The following is a 24,602-nucleotide window of genomic DNA, read 5'->3' on the forward strand; positions in this document are numbered from 1 at the left end:
GACAATGACCCCAAGCATACTTCCAAAGTTGTGGCAAAATGGCTTAAGGACAACAAAGTCAAGGTATTGGAGTGGCCATCACAAAGCCCTGACCTCAATCCTATAGAAAATTGGTGGGCAGAACTGAAAAAGCATGTGCGAGCAAGGAGGCCTATAAACCTGACTCAGTTACACCAGCTCTGTCAGGAGGAATGGGCCAAATTTCACCCAACTTATTGTGGGAAGCTTGTGGAAGGCTACCCGAAACGTTTGACCCAAGTTAAACAATTTAAAGGCAATGCTACCAAATACTAATTGAGTGTATGTAAACTTCCGACCCACTGGGAATGTGATGAAAGAAATAAAAGCTGAAATAAATAATTCTCTCTACTATCGTTCTGACATTTCACATTAAAATAAAGTGGTGTCCTAACTGACCTTAGACAGGGAATTTTTACTAGGATTAAATATCAGGAATTGTGAAAAACGGAGTTTAAATGTATTTGGCTGAGGTGTATGTAAACTCCTGACTTCAACTGTAAATAATGAAACATGTTTAAATAATCCAAAAACACAGTGTTGGAGAAGAAAGTAAAAGTGCAATATGTGGCATGTAAAAAAGCTAATGTGTAAGTTCCTTGCTCAGAACATGAGAACATATGAAAGCTGGTAGTTCCTTTTAACGAGTCTTCAAAATTCCCAGTTAAGCCGTTTTAGGTTGTAGTTATTTTAGGACTATTTCTCTCTATATCTCTCTATAGGACTATTTCTCTCTATACCGTTGATAGGCTTGAAGTCATCAACAGCGATGTGCTTCAAGCATCGCTGGGAAAGTGCGGTTTGAATGAATGGTTACGAGCCTGCTGCTGCCTACCACCGCTCAGTCAGACTGCTCTATCAAATCATAGACTTCATTATAATATAATAAACACACAGAAATACGAGCCTTAGGTCATTAATATGGTCAAATCCGGAAACGATCATTTCGAAAACAAAACTTTTATTCTTTCAGTGAAATACGGAACCGTTCCATATTTTATCTAACGGGTGGCAACCCTAAGTCTAAATATTGCTGTTACATTGCCCAACCTTTAATGTTATGTCATAATTATGTATAATTCTGGCAAATTAATTACAGTCTTTGTTATGAAGAAATGGTCTTCACACAGTTCGCAACGAGCCAGGCGACCCAAACTGCTGCATATACCCTGACTCTGCTTGCACAGAACGCTAGAGAAGTGACACAATTTCAGGCACCGCATTGATTATATGCAACGCAGGACAAGCTAGTTAAACTAGTAATATCATCAACCATGTGTAGTTAACTAGTGATTATGTTAAGATTGATTGATAGTTTTTTTATGATTGTTTTGTTTTTAATGCTAGCTAGCAACTTACCATGGCTCCTTGCTGCCTGCACTCACGTAACAGGTGGTCAGCCTGCTACGCAGTCTCCTTGTGGATTGCAATATAATCGGTGTCCAAAAATTTAGATTACCGATTATTATGAAAACTTGAAATCGGCCCTAATTAATCAGTTGACCTCTACCCCAGATAGTACCTTTCTCCACATGTACACAAGCATGCTTTTTGCCTTTATATAGTGCCACAGCAGCGACAAAGCCATTTGTTCCTTATACGTGACAAATGTACCTCTACCATAGACCACTTAAACTGGTACAACACTTCCACTCACAGGTGGCAAAAAAGTATTATCTGAAAGCCACACCCCCACTAAGCCACGCCTCCAATATAATTTCCCTGGATACCTTGCCTATTTGTTGGTGACAGAGACATGGTTGTTGAATTCATTCATTTTCAGTCCTGTGGCCTTCAAGTGAGTTCCTAGGCACATATACAATACATTACATATGTCATAAGGCCTTTTGAGGTCTAGTTGTACCCTAATACAGTGGCCTGAAACTCATGGTTTACAGGCCACATCAGGCCTGCAAGTAGGATTGCAAAATTCCGGGAATTTCCCAAGAATTCCCAGATTTTCAAAAAATCCTGGTTGAAGGTTTCCCTGCTTATTCCGTCTCGTTTCCATTAATCTCCCAACCAGGATTTCTGGAAAACCTGGGAAGTTTGGGAAAGTTACCAGAATTTTGCAGCCCTACCTGCAAGTCATGCTGGCCTGCAAAGTGATGTGTAATTCCAACAGTTTGAATTTGTATTTTTTTTTTATCTACCTGTAGTAGAGCATGTTGGGAACTATGATGATCATAATAATTATGGAAATGTGCCTTTTTCAGGTACCACCCCAGTGACAAAGCCATTAGTTTCTTTTAGGTGGCAAAAAATCATATTTGTACCTTATGGTGGGTATTGAGGGTATTGAGGGTACACAAAAATAATTTGTACACTGGTAAACAGAAATGTACCTTCACATTGTACCAATTTGTAAGTCGCTCTGGATAAGAGCGTCTGCTAAATGACGTAAATGTAAATGTACCCCTTTTTTTGAGAGTGTGATGATTGTACCTTTTATATTCAAAATATGAGGTAGAAAAATGGGGTACCATTATACTCTTTATCCGCACATGTACCGTAAAAGGTACCAAACGGTACCATGTGAGATCATTATGTGTACCTCTGAATGTACATATACATGTACCGTAAAAGGTACCAAACAGTACCATGTGAGATCATTATGTGTACCTCTGAATGTACATATACATGTACCGTAAAAGGAACCAAACGGTACCATGTGAGATCATTATGTGTACCTCTGAATGTACATTGTGTATTTTTTGATTTTTGTACCGCAGGGAACGATACTGTACCTTTATAATGTTCTGGTTAATGCCTTGTTTTTGTAGCCACTCTTTCACTAATTGAAAATGCAACCCCCAATATAAGGGGTTCCAAGACACCAGGGCTGTGTTCATTAGGACAAACTGTAGCAAAATGTTTTCAGAAAAGAAGCCTTTTTTTATATGGGGTTCAAATAGTATCTCCCCGTTTCGGGCCACTTTCTTTTGTTTCATACCTACTGAAAACGACCCAGATGTCAGTATGGATGAAAACTCCAAGTCAACACATTCATGAGGGGAACAAGGTAAGGGATGACTTGCATGACTGAAATGCTATGGTGCTGGCTCACAAAAGACCTGGTTAACACTGAATCGACTTAACTGACAACAAGCATTATTGAAGCCGTCGTTAACATGAAATATTGCAGAGGTGAGGGGAAAGGGGGCAAGTGGCAACACATCAGTCTCAACCTCACCCTTGCTCGGTACACTTAGGCAAGATTACATTATGCTCGCTGCCATTGTTTCCCGGTTTTCAAGACAAAGCCTGTTCCACTCTGCAAACTCTCCCTGAACGTTGTAAAAACAAGGGCGAACGTCAATCCGTGAATAGGATTTCTCTTCTTTTGTTGGTATGCACAAACACGTCACTGCGTGAGAGAGAAGAAAGGAGGCCCTGCGAGGGAGTCGAGGAGCCCGACGGTCTTCGCATGAAAATACCTATCGTGAGAAGAAGTGCCTTCTTGGGCCTAGACAGAGTTCTCGGAAAACAGACCCCTGACAGACCCCTGAAAGGCAGACCTATGAACTCGTAGAGACCGTAAATGAAAGTTCAACAGTCATAACACTACCAAAAGAGATATATACCACAGGTCCCAGAGTGGTGAGGTGTAAAAAAATAAATAAAAAAAATCTGGGGCCCATAGTTTTTCCTGATCTGGTAACCTAACCAGGTAAAACTCTGGACCTTATAGTTTTTCTAATCAGGTCACATGGTTTTTAAAAAAAACTCCTGGCCTCGAGGAAGATGAAAACCCTGTCGAACTGCAGCAACCTTGTACTTGTTTATATTAATTATATTCCTAAGAAGGCCTAGGGAGGGTTCCTATGCACAGACATGGAGAAAGCAACATGATTGGACAATAAAACTCAGATGCAACTGTAGACCTAATTTTAAAAAAAATTTGCTATTGTGTTTTTTGATTTAATTCCAGCTAATCATTTTGGATTGAAAAGTTCTCGGTAGCCTAGTCAGCCCAAGTTTGAATATAAACCAAATTTGATCCCATTCACATTTCCTCACAAACAAATGGGCTATAAATACACAACGTTACCGCTTCGTTTACCCTGGCCAGAGGGACAGGGTGCATAGTGTGTTGTTATATGTTAATAACACTTAGACTATGTTACCCAGCAGGGTATGCGGGGGGGGTGAAGAATGCCTTGCATGGCTGAACAAGGAGTTTTCTAGCTGAAGTATATGTTGATTAAATGTAGTTTGTCATTATACAAGGAACAAACATAACACATAGTAGGCTAGACTATGCAGCTGCTGTTAAGTAGCGTACAGTGGCCTTCTCTGTGGCTCAGTTGGTAGAGCATGGTGTGTGCAACGCCAGGGTTGTGGGTTCCATTCCCACGGGGGGCCAGTACAAAACAAAACAACAACAAAAAAATGCATGAATTGAAATGTATGCCTTCACTACTGTAAGTCGCTCTGGATAAGAGTGTCTGCTAAATGACTAAAATGTACAGTTGATCAGACTGAAAAAATAGTATTGTTTCCATGCAATACAGCATATCAGATCGCTTATGTTTAGGTGTATAGGCACGTACATTAATGTAAGAGTTTTGCCTGTGTCTGTCGGGAGTGATGTGTTATCACGCTTGCTAAATAAATACCGGAGGAAAGTGGCGAGCATGCCTTGAGCTTTGTGCCCAGCCCGCCCAACCCGCGATTTCTGTGATTCTGATTGGTCAAGCAAAGAGCCTGCGGCAGCACACCGATGTGAAGGATAGAGAAATTGTACGTGAGTTGACAAATCATGAGGCAAATCAATAAAAGAAAAAACAGCACTTTGCCCCTCTTTTTAATGCTTTGCGTCGATAGATTTTAAGTGGTGTGGAGCTGCCACACCTGATTGGAAAGTGCTGTGGCAAATGCCGCCTCGCCGTAAGTTTTCTGGCGGCCCTGAACTTTAAAACTTTTAAAGTACAAATACAAAGTCGGAGAGAGAAAAACACAAAGAAACAGTTCCTGACCTGTGTGGAGATATCGTAAGAACCCATGAAGGCGACAAAACACAGAACCAAGGGGACTGATCCCAGAGCAGTATCATTTGACAGAACTGTATTGAAGAGTTGCACAGCATCAACCTCATGTTGACTGTGTCATGGCCCCAACAACTATTTAAACTGTCAGGGCAATTAACATAGCAACTGGCATGCTTTAATTTACAAGGCCAGCTCAGGTCTATAATTAATTGCTGCGTGCGTAAAAGTAAATGAATCCAGTGGGAAACGGGGGGGCTTAATCTACGAGAGAGGGAAATGATTTAGTGGAGGAACACAAATCTACCATATGATGGAACTCAAGGAAGGCGGTGTACAGTGTGTTGTGGAATTGAGATGGGGGAGTTAGACAGGTCTCTATTAAAGGAGTATTCTGCTCAAAAACTATCTTTAGGTATTTTTTTTCATTGGTCCCCTGTTGATACAGTCCCGAAATGTTTTGCGTGTCAGAAATCAAGTTCTCAAGATATAGGACTTTCCAAAAGCAAATTGTAACTTGCCACATCATCATAATGATGCGTTTTGCATCAACTTGCCACAAGTTACTTTCATATGATTCAAAACGCATCATACTGTGACACTTTCTGTATTTTTAAAGTTCCATATCTTGAAAACTTGTTGCTGACATGTGGACTAATGAAACAAATACCACAAGATTGTTTTTGAGTGGTGTTTTCCTTTAAGTCAGGAAATGTCTAAAAAACGTGCTCACTCCAAAAGTCCTTTACAGTGGGGTGCTGAAGCTGCTTTCTTAGGTCAGGAAAAGGGTGAGAGCCGTTTAATCGGATCTTCATTGTCTCTTTACTGTCTCGTCTACCTTTTCTCCAGAGACAAGCTTCTGTCGTGCTGACCACTGCTTTAATCAAGTGAAATGCACATTCAGCAGAACGTCCCCTTAACTTGAGGTTAAACAGGAATGGTATGTGCTTGAGAAGGCAGGATTAGAAAAGAAGCAAAGAAAGATAGAAAGACACATATTGATCCTCAACCTATCTGCTTCAGCTACCTTCATCACTCCCACGGATCCTAATATTGTGCACGTGCAACGCGGTGAGTTCTCTCCTCTTCGAAAGAAGACGAACTCTGAATCACAACCAATCGCCTTAGAACTTGAAGAGAGTTGGCAACCTGATTGGCTGTTAATCGCCCATGACAAACCTGCCTGTCAGAAAGGGGGTGTATGTGTAGTTGTTCGACACCATCGAAAGCACTCGTCATTATTCTCTTTCATCTGGACCACCAACTATAGAAGTGTGTTACGCAATGACAAACGAGCACAAGAACATACAATCATCTATGGCGGCTTCCATGGCTGCTCTTATTCACAAATGTGTCTCATAAAAAGGTTGGCACTTAACCCTTTTCCGGTGTGCACCGTGAACAAAACAGGCACAGAGTCCATTGTGCATTGAGACCGGCGGCACGCTAGCGCGGTAAAAGCACACATGAAGTTTAACAATATATGGTACGAGTAGAGCCAGCAACACTTTAACAAACAGGCCATGGGTGCCACAATAGCGCCTTTATGACAAGAGCTTAAGTAAAGCAAATTAGATTTTTCCTACAGCATGCATCCAACAATAACAATTGACATCACAAGCCAGCCTATATTTGCTGTATTCAAAAGGGGGACACCTTGTAAGCTCTGCGAAATGAGACTACACATGACCACAGCCTGCTGAGGCAGCTATTTTCCAGTTCTACTGAAGAGAGGCCCTTACAAAGAGAAACAATAAGTTGGGAGCCATGAGAAAGATTATTCTCCTATGGCTACACTGGCTTCTAAATCAGCGTAGGTCCGGCAAGCCAGACCGACCAATCTCCCTTAATAACCCTATCAGTCCCGAGACTGATTCGGCTTTTCGTTAGAACTCACAGTGAAGTGTTTTAACATTTTCTTTTCAGGACAACCAGGGCTACAACTAGAACACAAAACACTTTGACATAAACAGTTGCAATCATCAATTTGGGAAATGAATATCCAACTAGTCAGTGACAACCGTGTGGAGTTTTGAGTTTTTTGTGAGCTTATTATAACATTTCAGACACTATGTCCTGGGATTCCCTATGATCTTCTATGTAGAAGAACCCCTTACCTTCTACCGACACTTGTGAGCGCCATAGAGCAAAATATGTGCATTCGTGGGAGTCTCAGCTTTTCATCGATAGGTTTTAATAGTTTGTTGCTCAAACCGTTCTAACATTACAGAAGTTTTTGTAAAAAGACTCGGCCCTGGGCCGAATACCGGTCACAAATACCGGTGTAGCTCAGCCACGGTTACTCAGTCTGTATCTTAAAAAGGGTTAGTAGTCCAAAACTCGCCGGCGTTAAGGTGGGACTCATTGGGTTAACAACTCTGTGGTTGTAGGTGAGTTGGTTAGCGCCCATCTCATGGCGAATGCTAACTGCTAACGCAAGGCTAGCGTTGCGGCTACTGCCGAAAGGCCTGGTAGCATGAGGGCTGCGATAGCGGTGCTGACAGCACAACAGGTGGGTCCCGTGAAATATCTGTAATTATCTTCAGATGGGCTGCTGTACACACCGCTACAGTGGCAAGACGAGAGGAGCGTTTGAGAAACTCTTCAATAGAAATGTCAGTGCACCTCAACTGCTATCGGTCATATCGTATACAGTGTGTTAGATTACATGAGGTCACATGCAGTCCAGTAGTAGTCCAGCCCAGTCAGTACTGGTGCCAAAGCCCCTCTTCAATAATCCGTCATCCAGAAAGACTATGCCTCCGCAGCCCAGCGAATAGGATTCCTGTTTAAACAAGGCTGTACAGTATACTGTATACAAATAAGGCATGTGAGAGAAACATATAGCCTAATACAAGTTTTAACGCTACATCATTGCTTGTCTCTTGAACTGTGTCCCATGGTTGGACTCTTAAAACACAGAATACCATGTTATACACCGCGTAACGCTCAATTGTATTTCACATGGAGAGATTTCAGGGTTGTCAATCAAAGCGTACTAGTGCATTTCTATTCTGGGTTTCCCGAACCCATCCCTTTCCCTGTGGCCTCACTCCCCCTCCCAGGCTTCCAAACAAGAGCCAGTCTTACTGTGGGCCCAACTCTCACCACCACCTCGTAATGACGACAGTTTGATTAAAGGCCTCTCTCCAAGCTGGAAACCACGGGAACAGCCTGCGTCGACAGCTGCTGGCCACCGACCAATTAGCGTCGGCTATAGGGTCATGGGTGGATGGGACCACTGTCCTTCCCCTGGCGGTCCGACCACACACCCGTTTCGGAGGCCTCACACCCCGAGCGTTGCCGCCACGCCCCATTAGTAGCAGCCTCTGTGAGAATGGTGAAGTGTGGGCTCATGGGAGTTGAAGGCTGGAGCATTTCATCCAGGCACCAAAATATGTTACACAACATCTCGACATAACCACATACTGTGACACACATCAATACATACAGTATACCCTGCTTGGGTGTGTGTGTGCAAGTGTGTGTGTGCTTGTGCTATGTATACGTGCGTGTATGAGGGCAAGTGTGTGTGTGTGCGCAAGTGTGTTATGCCAGTGCATCTGTATGTCTGTGGCATGCGCCAGTTTCAGCAGCCCTTTCAGATGGTCAGAGAGGCTCATGGGAACTGCATTGGCAGGCCAAACCTCAAACCCTCACCACAACATTTCAGCACATTTCCCTTTTTCAACCCCATCCAGAATAAGACAAACTGTAGATGTAGAGTACGTCAATACCGCGGAGAACAAATCACAGGATCTCATAAAAGAGTCAAGGCGTTTGTTAATTGTGCACTTTACTCTGATTGGAGGTTCAAATCCAGCTCTGCCAATAGGATTCTGGGAACACATTCATGAACTCAAGCTCTTAACTCAACATTTATGCAAACCATTGTTAACGGTATGTTCTTAAACACAAACGGTAGTAACACTAGCAAAAACATGATAACTGGTAATAATTCTTAGACAGTCTCGCAGGTGGTCAACAGTGCGGTGTGAAATGATCGAGCCAAAGGCCACGTGACCCAGCGACCCAAGAGAACTCGAGGTGACACACACATCCACCTAGAGGCAATGTGGCGCAGACAGACAAACATCAACACCTTCTCACCCTTTTGTTCGTCACGTCTGGTGTCAGCCTTTTGACCGTGCGTAAAGCACACAATGAAATGTGTGGGAGTGGAGCCTAACAAAAGCTAGTCTATGTTTTGTTATTTCATACGGTAACTCGTTCACAGCTTTCTTCTATAGAGCGTCTTTTGTTTCGTGAAGGAAAGCCATTTTTCTCCCTTGACACACCAGAAAGAAAGCCAGGCTTAACTTCATTATGATTTGTTTTTCCATTTCGATCCAAGTCAAGTGTTCACATTTTCCTAGTTTTCCTTGGTGTGTCCTTGCGGCTGGGGCGCTCGTGGAAGACAGCTTCAGGGATTGTAAACTTCCTGGTCTGGAGACCATTCATAGCCTGTTCATAGTCTGTTTTAGAACCTGTTCATAACCCATTCATGTTACATGTCTTTACGATTGCATTGACTAGTAGTTGAAGACGCTAAGCAACATTCTTGGAACTAAACCTGCTGCCGCCTTCTGCCTTCTAAACAGCTAGAGGTATTATTAGCCAATTACCTCCTAATTAAGGTTAATTAAGGCTTTAATGCACATACTAAACTAACACATCTCTGATGTAAAACGAGGTAAGGTGAAATAAGGTAAAGTGAAAGACGAGAGGGAGGGAAAGCAAAACATTGAAACATTACAAGGGGAAGTAAATGGGGGGGAGAGGGGGAGAGAGAGAGAGTAATAGAGCTATTGGACGTCAGCAAAACTGCTAGCCTAGCGGGTGTTCTTTCCCACTGTGGTAAATCCTCAAGGCTTCCATAATAAACAAAGAATTTGCTGTAGTGCAATAAGAGCGACTGAAGCACAAGTGTCAGTCACTACTAGGCCATCTCACTCTGTCAACGATCCAAAAGTCAGCACTCCATTGGCTAAAACCAAGGAGACTGATCCAAAAGTCAGCACTTCATTGGCTTTTAAGGAGCCCCCCCCCCCCAAAAAAAGGTCAGCAGTTTACCTACAGTGTACTTTCAGAGGACAGGTCCTTGACATGTCCTTTTGGCTGTACCACCAACGTTTAGAAGACAGTCATCGAACGATCGAGAAAAGCCCAGGCAGAAATATGTTTCTCTTTTACAATGATTCAGTCTTTAAAAAGACGTACTAATAAAGTTACAATGATGGGAGTTACAGACAGTACAGTGGCGAATATATACAAGGGACACTGATCTATTTTGCATACACCATGCAAGCATCAGACTATCTGCTGCCTGGCCAAGCTGGATGCAATGGGAGATACAGTACATGGAATGGGCAGGTTCACGGAGGGTGTTTGAGTGCCTCTAGATCTTCCTCAAATTCAAATCTAGAAAACAAAGCCAGTTCCACAGCTTTTTTTTGTATTATTCCCCTCTAATCAGGGACTGATTTAGACCTGGGACACCAGGTGGGTGCAATGAATTATCAGGTAGAAGAGAAAACCAGCAGTACCTTGTAGGGTAAGTATTTTAGTTGTATTTTTTTATTCATCACTGGATTGGCTTTGGGTTCCTTCATTGCTGGCTCATGATGTCATATCCTGTGGGCTTTACATGGAATCCTCCAGGTATTATCTTTGACAAGCCTAAATAAACGGATGATTAAGACGGCTGCCGATCCAGCGGTTTTCTCCCTGTTGGGTGGTGGTGGAAGTCACGATTTGAAGGTTGTGTTGATACTGCCACGTTCCTTTGTTGAGGCCTGTTGTCTAAAACCACTCACTCAAAAGTACTGCTTTACTCCCCCTATGCTGCAGCCTGCAGGTACAGCCCATTGCCACTGTTAGCTTCAGGAATGCTTAGAATATATTGGAGGATTCCCTTAAAGACAAGATGACCTTGGGTTCAATGTATTCAAAAGAGGACAGGGGGTGAAGGAGAGAGATAAGGGGATCACAAAAAGGAGAAATAAATGTTTTGGTGGCTGGAGACGCAGGAGAACTACTGCTATACATTGGGGAACGGAAAAGTACTGGTTTGATTGCTGTGGTGAGTTCAAGGGGCATGTTCGTGTACGATGTCTAATAGTGAAGTACATTTGGGGAGAGAGGCGCAAACACACTTAAGTGACTCTCTCAGAAGGAGGCCCAAGCACAGTTTGGGTTGTTATTATTACTGGTTTGTCAGGTATGATCCCATTCAGACTTATAATTGGATGGTGGGGGTGCAGGATCTTAATTTGAGCCAGTTTGCTACAGCAGGAAAACAATCCTGTCGCAACAGGAAATGTGAATTTAGGGATTATAATTAATGGACATTTTTGTAGGGGTTGATGTATTTTTTGTAAGGGAAAATCAAGTCTGTAATTTCAAAGTGGAAATTACAAACTTCAGAAGCCTTTTCATCAAATCAAATCAAGCTTTATACAGCACATTTCAGACATGGGATGCAATGCAATGTGCTTCACAGGAAATAACTAATAAAAACAATTAACTACACAACAAACACAAGAGGATAAAAAAACTAAATAATGACAAACACTGAATGACTAAAGAGCACCCTAAGGAAAAGCAAAGCTAAAAAAGTGTGTTTTAAGATCTCTTTTAAATATGTCCACAGTTTGGGCCCCCCTCAGGTTTTCTGGCAGGCTATTCCAGAGGCTGGGGGCACAACAACAAAAGGCTCCCTCTCCATGCCTCTTGGTCCTAGGCTTGGGATAGTTAAAAGGCCAGTGCCAGAGGACCTGAGGGATCTACTGGGTACATAACTTAAAAGCATGTCTGACATCGTGCACAATCATGGATTGATTTAAAAACCAATAGAAGAATCTTAAAATGTATTGTAAAACTCACAGGCAGCCAGTGCAGAGACCTTAAAACAGGTGTAATCTGTGCTCACTGTCTGGTCTAGGTCAGCACCCGTGCTGCAGCATTCTATATGTTTTGCAATTGACCAATGGCTTTCTTGGATAGACCAGACAGGAGAGCATTACAGTAGTCAAGCCTGCTTGTAATAAAAGCATGGATGAGTCTCTCTGTATCAGCCTGAGAGAGAAACGGCTGTACCTTGGCAATGTTCCTCAGATCGTAAAAACCTATTTTGGTCACATTCCTAATGTGTGATTTGAAATTGAGTTCAGAATCTGAAATGACATCTAGTTTTTTTACCTGGTGTTTTATCTTTATTGATTCTCGCTCTGTACTTTGGCTCCAACAATAAGTACCTCGGTCTTGTCTTGATTTAGTTGGAGGAAGTTGTGAGCCATCCAAGTATTTAAATCACTAATTCAGTCTAATAATTTATCTGTGGAGGCCAACTCACCTCTCCAGTCTGTCCAGAAGGAAATCATGGTCAACAGTATCGAATGCAACACTTAAATCCAAGAGTACAGAGAGCTGTTTGGCATCTATGTCGGCTACAAGATAATGTATCACTTTAACTAAGGCTGTGTCTGTGCTGTGGTGGGCACAAAATCATTTCGCTGTCTGAAAACCAATTTCTCCAGAATTTTGCTTAAGAATGGAAGGTTGGAGATTAGCCGAAAAGTAGTGTGGTGAGGAAAGTGCCTGTGATTAACAATAGCTTGCACTTAAAACAGTTTTGAAGAAGGTGGTGGGGATAGGATCGAGAAGGCAGGTAGAAGGCTTAAGTTGTGATCACTTTCCTGAGCATGTCTGCGTCAGCCTGGGAAAATAAATCTATAGTGCCTTTGCGTGTTAGGGTAGGGCACATATCATCAAACTTATCATCTTGCTTGACTGATACCTAGCTTAATGTTTGTTACCTTATCTCTGAAATATGCCGCAAACTTATCACATTTAGATTTTGAGGAAAGTTCACATGGGTTTGCGGGGGTAGACCATCAATGGTCGAGAAGAGCACCCTCATACTATTCTGATTATTGGTGATCAACTTAGAAACATTTTGTTACGTTACAGCCTTTTTCTAAAATGGATAAAACATTTAAAAATTCCTCATCAATCTACACACAATACCCCATCATGTCAAAGTGAAAACTGGTTTTAATACATTTTTTGCAAATGAATTTAACATAAAAAACTGAAATATCTTATTCACATAAGCATTCAGACCCTTGAAATTGAGCTCAGGTGCAGCCTGTTTCCATTGATCCTCTTTGAGATGTTTCTACAACTTGATTGGAGTCCACCGGTGGCCAATTCAATTGATTAGACATCATTTGGAAAGGCACACACCTGACTATATAAGGTCAGACAGTTGACAGTAAATGTCAGCGCAAAACCCAAGCCATGAGGTTGAAGGAATTGTCCGTTGAGCTCCGAGACAGGATTGTGTCGAGGCACAGATCTGGGGAAGGGTACCAAAACATTTCTGCAATATTGAAGGTCCCCAATAACACAGTGGCCTCCATCATTCTTAAATGGAAGAAGTTTGGAACCACCAAGACTCTTCCTAAAGATGGCCGCCCGGCCAAACTGAGCAATCGAGGGAGAAGGGCCTTGGTCAGGGAGGTGACCAAGAACCCGATGGTCACTCTGACAGAGCTGCAGACTTCCTCTGTGGAGACAGGAGAACCTTCCAGAAGGACAACCATCTCTGCAGAACTCCACCAATCAGGCCTTTATGGTAGAGTGGCCAAACAGAAGCCACTCCTCAGTAAAAGGCACATGACAGCCCTCTTGGATTCTCTGGTCTGATGAAACCAAGATTGAAGTATTTGGCCTGAATGCCAAGCGTCATGTCCGCAGGAAACCTGCACCATCTCCAAGGTGAAGTATGGTGGTGGCAGCATCATGCTGTGGGGATGTTTTTCAGCGGCAGGGACTGGGAGACTAGTCAGGATCGAGGGAAAGATGAATGGAGCAAAGTATAGAGAGATCCTTGATAAAAAAGAGCACTCCAGAGCACTCAGGACCTCAGACTGGGGTGAAGGTTCACCTTCCAACAAGACAATGACCCTAAGCACACAGCCAAGACAACACAGGTGTAGTTTCGGGACAAGTCTCTGAATGTCCTTGAGTGGCCCAGCCAGAGCCCAGACTTGAACTCGATCCAACCTCTCTGAAGAGACCTGAAAATAGCTGTGCAGCTGCACTCCCCATCCAACCTAACAGAGTTTGAGAGGATCTACAGAGAAGAATGGGAAAAACTCCCCAAACACATGTGTGCCAAGCTTGTAGCATCATACCCAAGAAGACTTGAGGCTGTTATCGCTGCCAAAGGTGCCTCAACAAAGTACTGAATAAAGGGTATGAATACTTGTTTAAGTGATATTTCAAAAAAACTGTTTTTGATTGGTCATTATGGAGTATTGTGTGTAGATTGATGAGATGTTTAAAAAAATGGGGAATAAGGCTGTAATGTAACAAAATGTGGAAAAAGGGAAGGGATCTGAATACTTTCTGAATGCACTGTATATATGCCAAGTTGCTCTCAGAATATCATAACGAACCTGCGACTTTCGCTTTCTCCACTTTGGCTCTGCTTTACTGCAATTTCTCTTTTATTGATTTGTTTCCTCACTCATCCAAGGGGCTCTCCATTTGGATCGGGCATTTTTCAACCATACTGGAGCTATGGCATCAATGGTTGTCCTTTATTTGCTATTAAAGTTATCAACTAAATCATCACAAGAGGAAGGCAGAATAGGTTCCTACATTCAATAAAATCTGTAGCAACATCTGAGGTAAGGTAGCATTTCTTAATAACACGTTCAGTATTACCCTGTGCTATGGGCAACAAGGTAGTAAAAAAACACAGTGGTGATCAGATAAAGCAACATCAACAATAGAGGATATGTCAATAGAAAGACCCTTGGTAATAACCAGATCCAAATTATGGCCGCGGTCATGGATGGGCCTAGTAACATGTTGGATAAAGTCCATAGAGCTCAAAAAAAGATTCATAAATTCAATAGCCTTGAAGTCAGTCTCTTTGTCAACATGAATATTAAAATCGCCCAATACAATGATTTTATCATAGTTCTCAAGGACAATAGACAATAGTTCAGAGAAATCAGTAAAGAAAGTGGGGAAGTGCTTTGATGGCCTATACAGAGTTCTGGTCAGCACTGATGGCTGATATTTAAACAGTATAGTATGATGCTCAAAAGACCTAAAGTCGCCAAACGAAATGTCCTTACAGCTGAGATCATTAGTAAAAATAGAGGCTGTCCCCCCACCCTTTCCCTTTTCTGATAGAGTATGAAAAGCTGTAGTCCGGGGGGGGGGGCTTTAATAAGAGTGGCACTACAGCCTGATGACAGCCATGTTTCAGTGAGAAACATGCAATCAACTTTGCGCTCAGTAATGAGGTCATTCACGAGAAAGGTTTTACTAGTGATTGCTCTAACATGTAAAAGCACCATGTGTGGGCCACTCTGCCCCTGAGGCATCTGCCTCGAGGTAACCAATGGAATAACAAACAAATTATTAACGCTACTACCGCGTTGTCTGACAGTGTCCAATCTATCAGAATGGTAGGAGATGACAGTTTGTATAAACTCACCAGAAGGTGGAGTTAAAGGAACATAAATTAGGTTACTCACAATAACTATAGTGCCATTTCTACAGGAGTTAATATGCTTTCCAAGTCCTCTGTTGCATATTCTGACCTGAGAGACCAGAGAGAAATGAGAGACCTGGAGCACTACCATACAGACCCTGTATGTCAGTCTCAAAAACAGTTTGCGATGTTACTGGAAATAATCCTGGAACTCCTGCGGTTAGGGTGAATCCAATCTCTTTTAAAAAGTGCTGGTTGCTCCCACAGCAAATCAAAGTTGTCACAAAAAAAGACATTCCTGTCATTGCAAAGTTTCTTCAGGTATTCGTGTAGTGCAACGGGTCGGCTGAAAAGTTCAAAACCCTATCAGTAGCACGGGAGGGGGCCAGAGATAATCATCTTCCCTGTGCTAGCAGGTTGTTGACTTTTTTTGTAGTCCTCAGACTGCCTAAAACAAAGGTCGTTAAAACCTACGTGAGTGACGATGGTGTCAATATTGGAGTAGTTGGCCAGAAGAGGGAGTTCCTGTCATTGACACAGGCTCCTGGGTGACAGTGGAACTTGGTCGGTCTACAGACCATAGGCAGGCCAAAATCTCTCACCATTGAGCTGCCCACAATGATGGTGGTCATGATGGAATCCGATGGGGAACGAAGAAGGGGAGCGGTTTGGGACTGCCTCGGACAGGGGGGATGGAGGCTTCAAGCCAGGCTAGCCTGACTCTTCGCACCAGCCACAGAGGATGGCGTTGGAAACCCCAGGAAGGTGGAGGATGGCCCGAGACCCTTCTGTTTTGAGTCACCAACCTGCTGAACTGCGGTGGTCGTGGGGGAGGGGGCCACTGGGCGGCAGCCGGCTGTTGTTATATACCCAGGATCCGTGCTGACTCCTGGGGGCTGGTAGGTCCGTCTCAAGCAGGGCAAAGCTGTTTGATAGTTGGATGGGATCTTCTCGGATAGATGAAGGGTGGCCAGACTGCCTCCCCAATCTCCTACGCCTTGCGAGAGTCCAGATTCCTATGGGCCGGGGAGTTGAGTTTAACATCTGTCCGTTGGATTGGGACAGATCAACGCTGCCCGACTCACCGACAGCTTGGCTATATTAAAACAGATTCAGTTTGCCTGGGTTACAGCAAGGTCGGTGTACTTAGAAAGCAGGTTATCTGGGCCTCCCGAGTGGTGCAGTGGTCTAAGGCACTGCATCGCAGTGCTAGCTGTGCCACTAGAGATCCTGGTTAGAGTCCAGGCTCTGTTGCAGCCGGCCGCAACTTTAGCTATGATTAATGGCTCCGTATTTCACTGAAAGAATAAACGTTTTGTTTTCCAAATGATAGTTTACGGATTTGACCATATTAATGACCAAAGGCTCGTATTTCTGTGTGTTTATTATAATTAAGTCTATGGTTTGATATTTGATAAAGCAGTTTGACTGAGCGGTGGTAGGCAGCAGCAGGCTCGTAAGCATTCATTCAAACAGCACTCTACTGCGTTTGCGAGCAGCTCTTAGTAATGCTTGAAGCACAGCGCTGTTTATGACTTCAAGCCTATCAACTCCTGAGATTAGGCTGACAATATTAAGGTGCCAATAAGAACATCCAATAGATAAAGGTATACGAAATACAAATAGTATAGAGAAATAGTTGAGGCGTCAACGTTTCCTATAATAACTACAACCTTAAACTTCTTAAGTGGGAATATTGAACCACCAGCTTTCATATGTTCTCATGTTCTGAGCAAGGAACTTAAACGTTAGCTTTTTTTACATGGCACATATTGCACTTTACTTTCTTCTCCAACAATGTGTTTTTGCATTATTTAAACCAAATTGAACATGTTTCATTATTCATTTGAGACTAAATAGATTTTATTTATGTATTATATTATATTAAGTTAAAATTAAAGGGTTCATTGTTCATTCAGTATTGTTGTAATTGTCATAGTTAAAAATATATATAAAAATCGTCCGATTAATCGGTAGCGGCTTATTTTGGCCCTCCAATAATCGGTATCATATCGGCATTGAAAAATCATAATCGGTCAACCTCTAATACAAAGCTCTCTCTTTTAAACCTCAAATACACTACAATTCTTACATTTCCTCCATTGCAGAAAGTTCTCCTGCAACGGAATGATCAAATTAAGATCCTACTTCTGAAGAGCAGCACCCACAAAAAGGATAGGTCATTACAGCCATTGAAAGTGAGCAGGAAAAAGAAAACTGGCAAAATGGGAAATCGGGTTCCAAGGTTATATGGTGGAGGGAAAATAGAAAGCAATTCAATCCACCCTCAACTGGCATTGTGGTTGAAGAACGTACAGGCATATGCTGCTGTACTTCAAGTGCTCATTCACTAGAGCTTCAACCTTTCTTTTTCAGCAGCAAGACTGCAATTTGGGTGTTTCGTACAGCCACAGATAAGTATAGGCTGGCTAATATGTACTTACGAGATGGAGAGAAATACTTACGGCTAAATGTTTAATGTCTGTTTGTACAACACATGTCCAATTTGGGTGCTGGTGTCCTTTGAAAGAGCTCAACAACCAATAATTATGACTTTCTGGCTCTGTCACTAACAAGAATAAAGCTTTCTGAATGACACCTTTAATCTCAAAACAACATGCAGAGGGAAAAAGTGCAAATGTGGACGTAATTTAAGTAATACAAATATAATAAATGTATAGTGTTTAGAAGCAGAATGCGCTTAATCTAATAAGGATAAGCCAAACAAAATGACGACAAAAGAACAGGGTCAGAATAAGGATGAAAAAACTAGTAACATTAATGAATATGTATTCATTAACAAATGTGTTTTAGTCACTATGAAAACTATTGTGTCTTAATGAAATACACCTGTGGCCATTTCTATTTTATTACCATGGTTATAACCATCAGCAAGGCTGCAGGCAAGCTGCTAATGAGTGCAGCCAATTGTACCAATCTCTAAGTATTCTATAACTCACATTCTCACTCTCTCCCCCCACTCTCTCAGCTGTCAAACACCCTCACCTGTAACACCCTCACCCTCGCCTGCAACCGTTTGCCCCTTTTCCTATTGCCAAGAGAATGTCACCCTAGATGAAAGAGAAAGCTAACAGGATCTACTCATTCACTCTGCTGCAAATAGCAACTCATTTGACATCAGCATTTATCATATATTTCTTAAAAGACAACTTGAGCCTTAAAAATGTACAAGTCACTTAGCACTATAGATTGAACCTGTTTCAATGATTTTGAAGTTCTTATATGTTCTGGTGAAAAAATGCTGAAAAGCAAAGTGTATTGAAGGCCAAGTGCAGAGAATCTAAAAAATATATATAATAACCATTGTTTTATATGATATTTTCTACACAATCACAAACCAAATTGCATCTTAACACACACATGCACTGTACACACACACACAACATACACGCACATTTTCCATAAGCACAAAAAGCTTATTTCTCTCAAATTTTGTGCACAAATTTGTTAACATCCCTGTTGGTGAGCATTTTATCCTTTGTCAAGATAATCCATCCACCTGACAGGCGTGGCATATCAAGAAACTGATTATTACACAGATGCCATTTGCGCTGGGGACAATAAAAGGCCACTCTAAAATGTGCAGTTTTGTCACACAACACAATGCCACAGATGTCTCAAGTTTTGAGGGACCATGCAATTGGAATGCTGACTGCAGGAATGTCCACCAGAGCTGTTGCCAGAGAATTGAATGATCATTCTCTACCATAAGCCACCTCCAACATCGTTTTAGAGAATTTGGCAGTACGTCCAACCAGCCTCACAACCGCAGACCAGGTGTAACCATGCCCCCCCAAAACCTCCACATCTGGCTTCTTCACCTGCGGGATCATCTGAGACCAGCCATCTGAACAGCTGATGAAACTGAGGTGTATTTCTGTCTGTAATAAAGCCCTTTTGTGGGGAAAAACTAATTCTGATTGGCTGGGCCTGGCTCCCTAGTGGGTGGGCCTGGCTCCCAAGTGTGTGGGCCTATGCCCACCCATGGCTGTGCCCCTGCCCAGTCATGTGAAATCCATAGATTATTTCAGTTGATTGATTTCCTTATATGAACTGTAACTCAGTAAAATCGTTGAAATTGTTGCATGTTGCATTTATATTTTTGTTCAGTATATATACAGTACCAGTCAAAAGTTTGGACACACCTACTCATTTAAGGGATTTTCTTTATTTGTACAATTTTCTACATTGTAGAATAATAGGGAAGACATCAAAACTATGAAATAACACATATGGAATCATGTAGTAACCAAAAAAGTGTTTAACCTCTCTTGGGTAGGGGGCAGTATTTTCACGTCCAGATGAAAAGCGTGCCCAAAGTAAACTGCCTGTTGCTCAGGCACAGAAGCTAGGATATGCATATAATTGGTAGATATGGATAGAAAACACTCTAAAGTTTCTAAAACTGTTAAAGTGAGTATAACAGAACTGATATGGCAGGCGAAACCCTGAGGACAAACCATCCAACAACAAAAAAATTCAGCCATCCACTGTTTCCAATGGCTTTCATGTTTATTATGAGGCGAAGTCCTCCCAGATTGCAGTTCCTAAGGCTTCCACTAGATGTCAACAGTCTTTAGAAAGAGTTTCAGGCTGGTTTTTGGAAAAAATTAGCTAGAAGTTGTAGTTTTTCTAAGTGGCTCCCATTTTGGCTGTACTGTTTCCATGCGCGTGGGTGAAAGCGCGTTCTTTGTTATTTCTTTCGGGAAATGAACATACTATTCTCCATCTTAAATTGTATCATTTATTTATGTATTAGGGTACCTGAGGTTTGATTATAAACATTGTTTGACTTGTTTGGATAAGTTTATTTGGTAACATTTGGGATTCATTTTGTATACATTTTGAAGGAGGGAAACCGGTGGATTATTGAATGAAGCGCGCCAGCTAAACTGAGATTTTATCAGTTTAGCTGGATATAAAGAAGGACTTTATCGAACAAAAGGACCATTTGTGATGTAACTGGGACCTTTTGGAGTGCCAACAGAAGAAGATCTTCAAAGGTAAGGCATTTATTATATCGCTATTTCTGACTTTCGTGCCGCACCTGCCTGGTTGAAAAATGTTTTTCATGTTTTTGTATGTGGGGCGCTGTCCTCAGATAATCACATGGTGTGCTTTCACCATAAAGCCTTTTTGAAATCTGACACAGGGGCTGGATTAACAAGAAGTTAAGCTTTATTTTGATGTAATACTTGTATTTTCATGAATGTTAAATATTTATATTTCTGTAATTTGAAATTCGCGCTCTGCAATTTCACCGGATGTTGGGACGCTACCATCCCACCTGCCCATAAGAAGTTAACCCAATTGAGATGGTTTGGGATGAGTTGGACTGCAGAGTGAAGGAAAAGACATCAACAAGTGTTCAGCATATGTGGGAACTCCTTCAAGACTGTTGGAAAAGCATTCCAGGTGAAGCTGGTTGAGAGAATGCCAAGAATGTGCAAAGCTGTATTCAAGGCAAAGGGTGGCTACTTTGAAGAATCTCAAATATAAAATAGATTTTGATTTGTTTGACACTTTTTGGGTTACTACATGATTCCATATGTGTTATTTAACAGTTGTGATGTCTTCACTATTATTCTACAATGTAGAAAATAGTACAAAATAAAGAAAAAACCCTTGAATAAGTAGGTATGTCCAAACTTTTGACTGGTACTGTATATACAATTAAAAGTCTCACTATTGCTTAAATATACCATGAGGTAAGGTTTAGCTCTTGCAGATGCAATATTTTCAAGAATGGGTTATTATAACACTTATTTTCAGGCGCCGTCCTCATGTCAGCATAAGTCTGGACATGACAGGTTGTAGCCAATGTCTATCACCTACACTTTGACATGTAGGCTAACTATATATGTACATTCGCATGCACTTATGTTTATCTTAATTAGCAGAATAGCTAGTTTTTCGGTTTTCAAATCAAATCAAATCAATTGCCTATGTTTGTTAATGGTCTTGGTAACCTAGCAGATGACCTTGGAGCCCTGGCAGATTGGGAACCTCTTGAAGGAAAATGGCCTTTCCCCTAAAATCAAGAAATTCCAGGCCCGGTGCTAATAATAGCCTAATTATGAAATGACAACGAGTCACAGTTTTCTCAATGCAAGGTTTATTGTGTTTTTTTTTTTGTATTACTTCTTGAAGGTATTTATAATATTAGGTATGTGTTTTAATAGGCCTAAATAGTTGGACACGTTAGCCTACACTTGGGGGCAGTTACAAGGCTAACCTATATGAACGTGTTTGATGGGACTGACATAATTAATAGGCTATACTGTAAAGGTTTAGCGTGAACGATGAGGGAGGCTGTATTTGTGCGCAGATCATATAAGAAACGAGCGCTGAAACGACAAACGAACGGTCCATAACTAAATCCTGCCGAGCTACAGGTGCGCCGCGACCGTTAGGTTGCTCAGACAGTGGATAGCACGTCCCGGGACAATGTGCTGAATTGGAAGCCTATTTATAAGTCTGCCATTTGAACGTGGACTGCACTCTAATGCCACTTTACCTTATGAGGGAACTATAACCCACAGCACCTGCTCAAAACAAATTGGTATACGAGATCAACTTCACCCCCGCGAAGGGTCCCGTCGTCGGATTGTTTTTCAAACAGACACTCTCGCTTACAACCGGAATGTGCTTCTCTATTGGCTAGCTAGAGAGCACAGACAATTACACTTGAGCTGAAGAATATAGGCGCTGTTTCAATTCGAGATAATGGATTTGAAATGCGTCCAAATCGCAATAAGGCTGCTGCATTTCAATTATATGCTAGGTTGTTTAAAAGAAAAATGGGATGGAACGTTGTGTGTCCTTACAAGGATGTCACTCTCAGTGTCAACAAGTTTAGAGGGATCAACAACAAAAAATTAATCTGTGATCCGGATATTACCACAATCCAGTGAATTTCCTTTTTAGTCGTTTTAAAACCGCATCACTGGCACGTGAATTCAGTGCGTGCGAGTGTTCTCTTTTAAAACGTTATCACCCGGCGTGCAGCACTCCGAGACGCATTATCTCAGAACTTGTGTGCGTGTAAATTTGGGAAACTCCCTAAAGTGATGACCTATCTCGCTTTTCCAGAAAGGCTATGATGCTTCAGTGCGCCTTGTCCTCCTATCCCCAGACATGTAAACGTATCATTATTAAGTTCACCCCACGAAACCTCAACGAAACGTTCACAAGATAGCCTACAAAAAGTCCATACTGTTAAGTGCAAGGTGAAATGTACAGTTCTAAAATGTCAGTCGAAGTGTGTGAAGCATGACTAAATAAACGCTCCTCCTAAATCGCTACGTTTATATGACAATCAATTAAAAGACATTTCGTAATTGTCCAGCATAATAGTTATTGCCTTGGCAATCATCTAGAACAACTGCCTAAGTCAAAAGAAAATATATAGGGACAAGAAGTCTAGTCTATAGGCTACGCTACATGCGGTTTTCAACTTGAAAACGTTCACAAAAAAATAAAATGTTCAATGTAGGCTATAGCCTAGGCAATCAGAATTCCAATTGAGAACAACTTACTTCAAGAAGTTCCCCTTTCTTCGCACCGTGTTCTCACTGGGACCAACGTCTTGTTCCTTCTGTATTGTCTCCCAGTGGATCCGTTTTAGAACGAAGGGTTACGTCTATTTTAATTTATGACTCACCACGCATTCTTTTAAGGTCAGTTTCCATGACCCGAGAGAGAGTAAACTTGTGAGAGAGACATCCCCTACTCGGCACCGTCGACAATATTCCCATTTTCCGGTTGATTAGAACGGAATAAAAAGCATTCTGATTTGGACATGGCGCCGAAGTAAACCGAGCGCACAGTGAACGACCTCCGAAAGGCTCGGCATTTACACTGGAGGTGGTGGCCCTGTGGCCAGAAAAGCGCACGTCGTTTCGATGAATAGTAGCCGGCTACCACTATGTGGACGAACATGAAACTACCTCCTATTACAATAGCCTACAGTACCACCAGGCAGCTATCTTCAAGCTGCAGGGCTCGCTCGCAAAGTTCATGGGGAACGCAGAAAAAAACGACTTGTATTAAACGGATTGTGGGCCTGTTACAGTTAAATGTGCTGACATAAACCAGCTTGCTCGGAATTATATCACTTTAAGCTACAGACATCGTTTTACAATTAAGCATTTGATAACACTTAGTTTAGCAATGTAGTTCAGACTGAAACACAACGTAGGCACAATATTTTGTAAATGTAATATGCAATGACAAACACAATAGGCGTATGTTACAAATCATTAGGCTACGTGTAATTTGTTCACTGACCAAACTCGCCTCAATTGACATTTTCCCTTTTAGAATAACATGCAAGTGTAGGCATAGTAGCCTATCAATCTCAACGATAAAACATTAATAACCTCTTAATAACCTATGATGCAGGGATTTAAGCTACACATTGGCTTTCGGCTGGGAAGCAACAAACAGCCACAGCCAGTCAAAGCACCAAATTAATATAAATGTTGGGATATAGCAATAGAGCTATTCTTACCTTGATGTATCCAGTCCGTGGGTATCACGTTGTATTATCAAAGGACAATGTTGTCTGCATCAAGTGGAGAAAGCAATACAGGCAACTTGTGTGGCCATGGGCCACTTCAAACTCTGGTGCGCGAAGTGAGGTTCGCTTGAGAGGCTCTTTGGTAACTTTGTTAGCTAGTCAATCTTGGCTACCATAACTATTTTAAGCATTTCCCATCGTGCAACAATTTGAAAGTGAGGCGAAGTGAGTGAGTGTTCACTGTTGTCGTGCACGGAGAGTACTCCTTCTCCCTAACGAGAGAAACGGAGAATGAAAACATTGAGAAGGAGCGAGAGAGAGAGAGAGAGTGTGTGTCACGTTTTATAAATTGGTCTATTGGAATTTATATAATGATCATGGTCATTTGTTTGCTTCAAAATACAACGACCACAGCGCAGAACTCGTTTGCTTTCAGTAAAACAAGTTTTCATTTGGGTTATTTTTAATATGCGAAGTGTATAATCTGCTTCTTATAAAAACGAAACGATTTGACAAGGAAATCAGACTGCCGCCACTT

General features: G+C 41.9%; 1 protein-coding gene across 2 annotated transcripts in view; it reads right to left on the reverse strand.

Moving 5' to 3' along the window:
* Positions 1-24,374, reverse strand: part of LOC115197061 (transcription factor SOX-6-like) — a 141,341-nt gene extending 116,967 nt beyond the window's left edge. The window contains exon 1 of one of the 2 annotated variants that reach the window (XM_029758231.1): positions 24,056-24,374. The gene's annotated coding sequence lies outside the window, so the exon portion shown is untranslated. Of the gene's footprint in view, positions 1-23,081; positions 23,444-24,055 lie in introns of those variants that run through there. The other variant, XM_029758230.1, reaches the window with a different exon arrangement.
* Between the last annotated feature and the right edge of the window lie 228 nt (positions 24,375-24,602).

The sequence above is a fragment of the Salmo trutta genome, chromosome 7 (assembly GCF_901001165.1).
Source record: "Salmo trutta chromosome 7, fSalTru1.1, whole genome shotgun sequence".
Lineage (NCBI taxonomy): Eukaryota > Metazoa > Chordata > Actinopteri > Salmoniformes > Salmonidae > Salmo > Salmo trutta.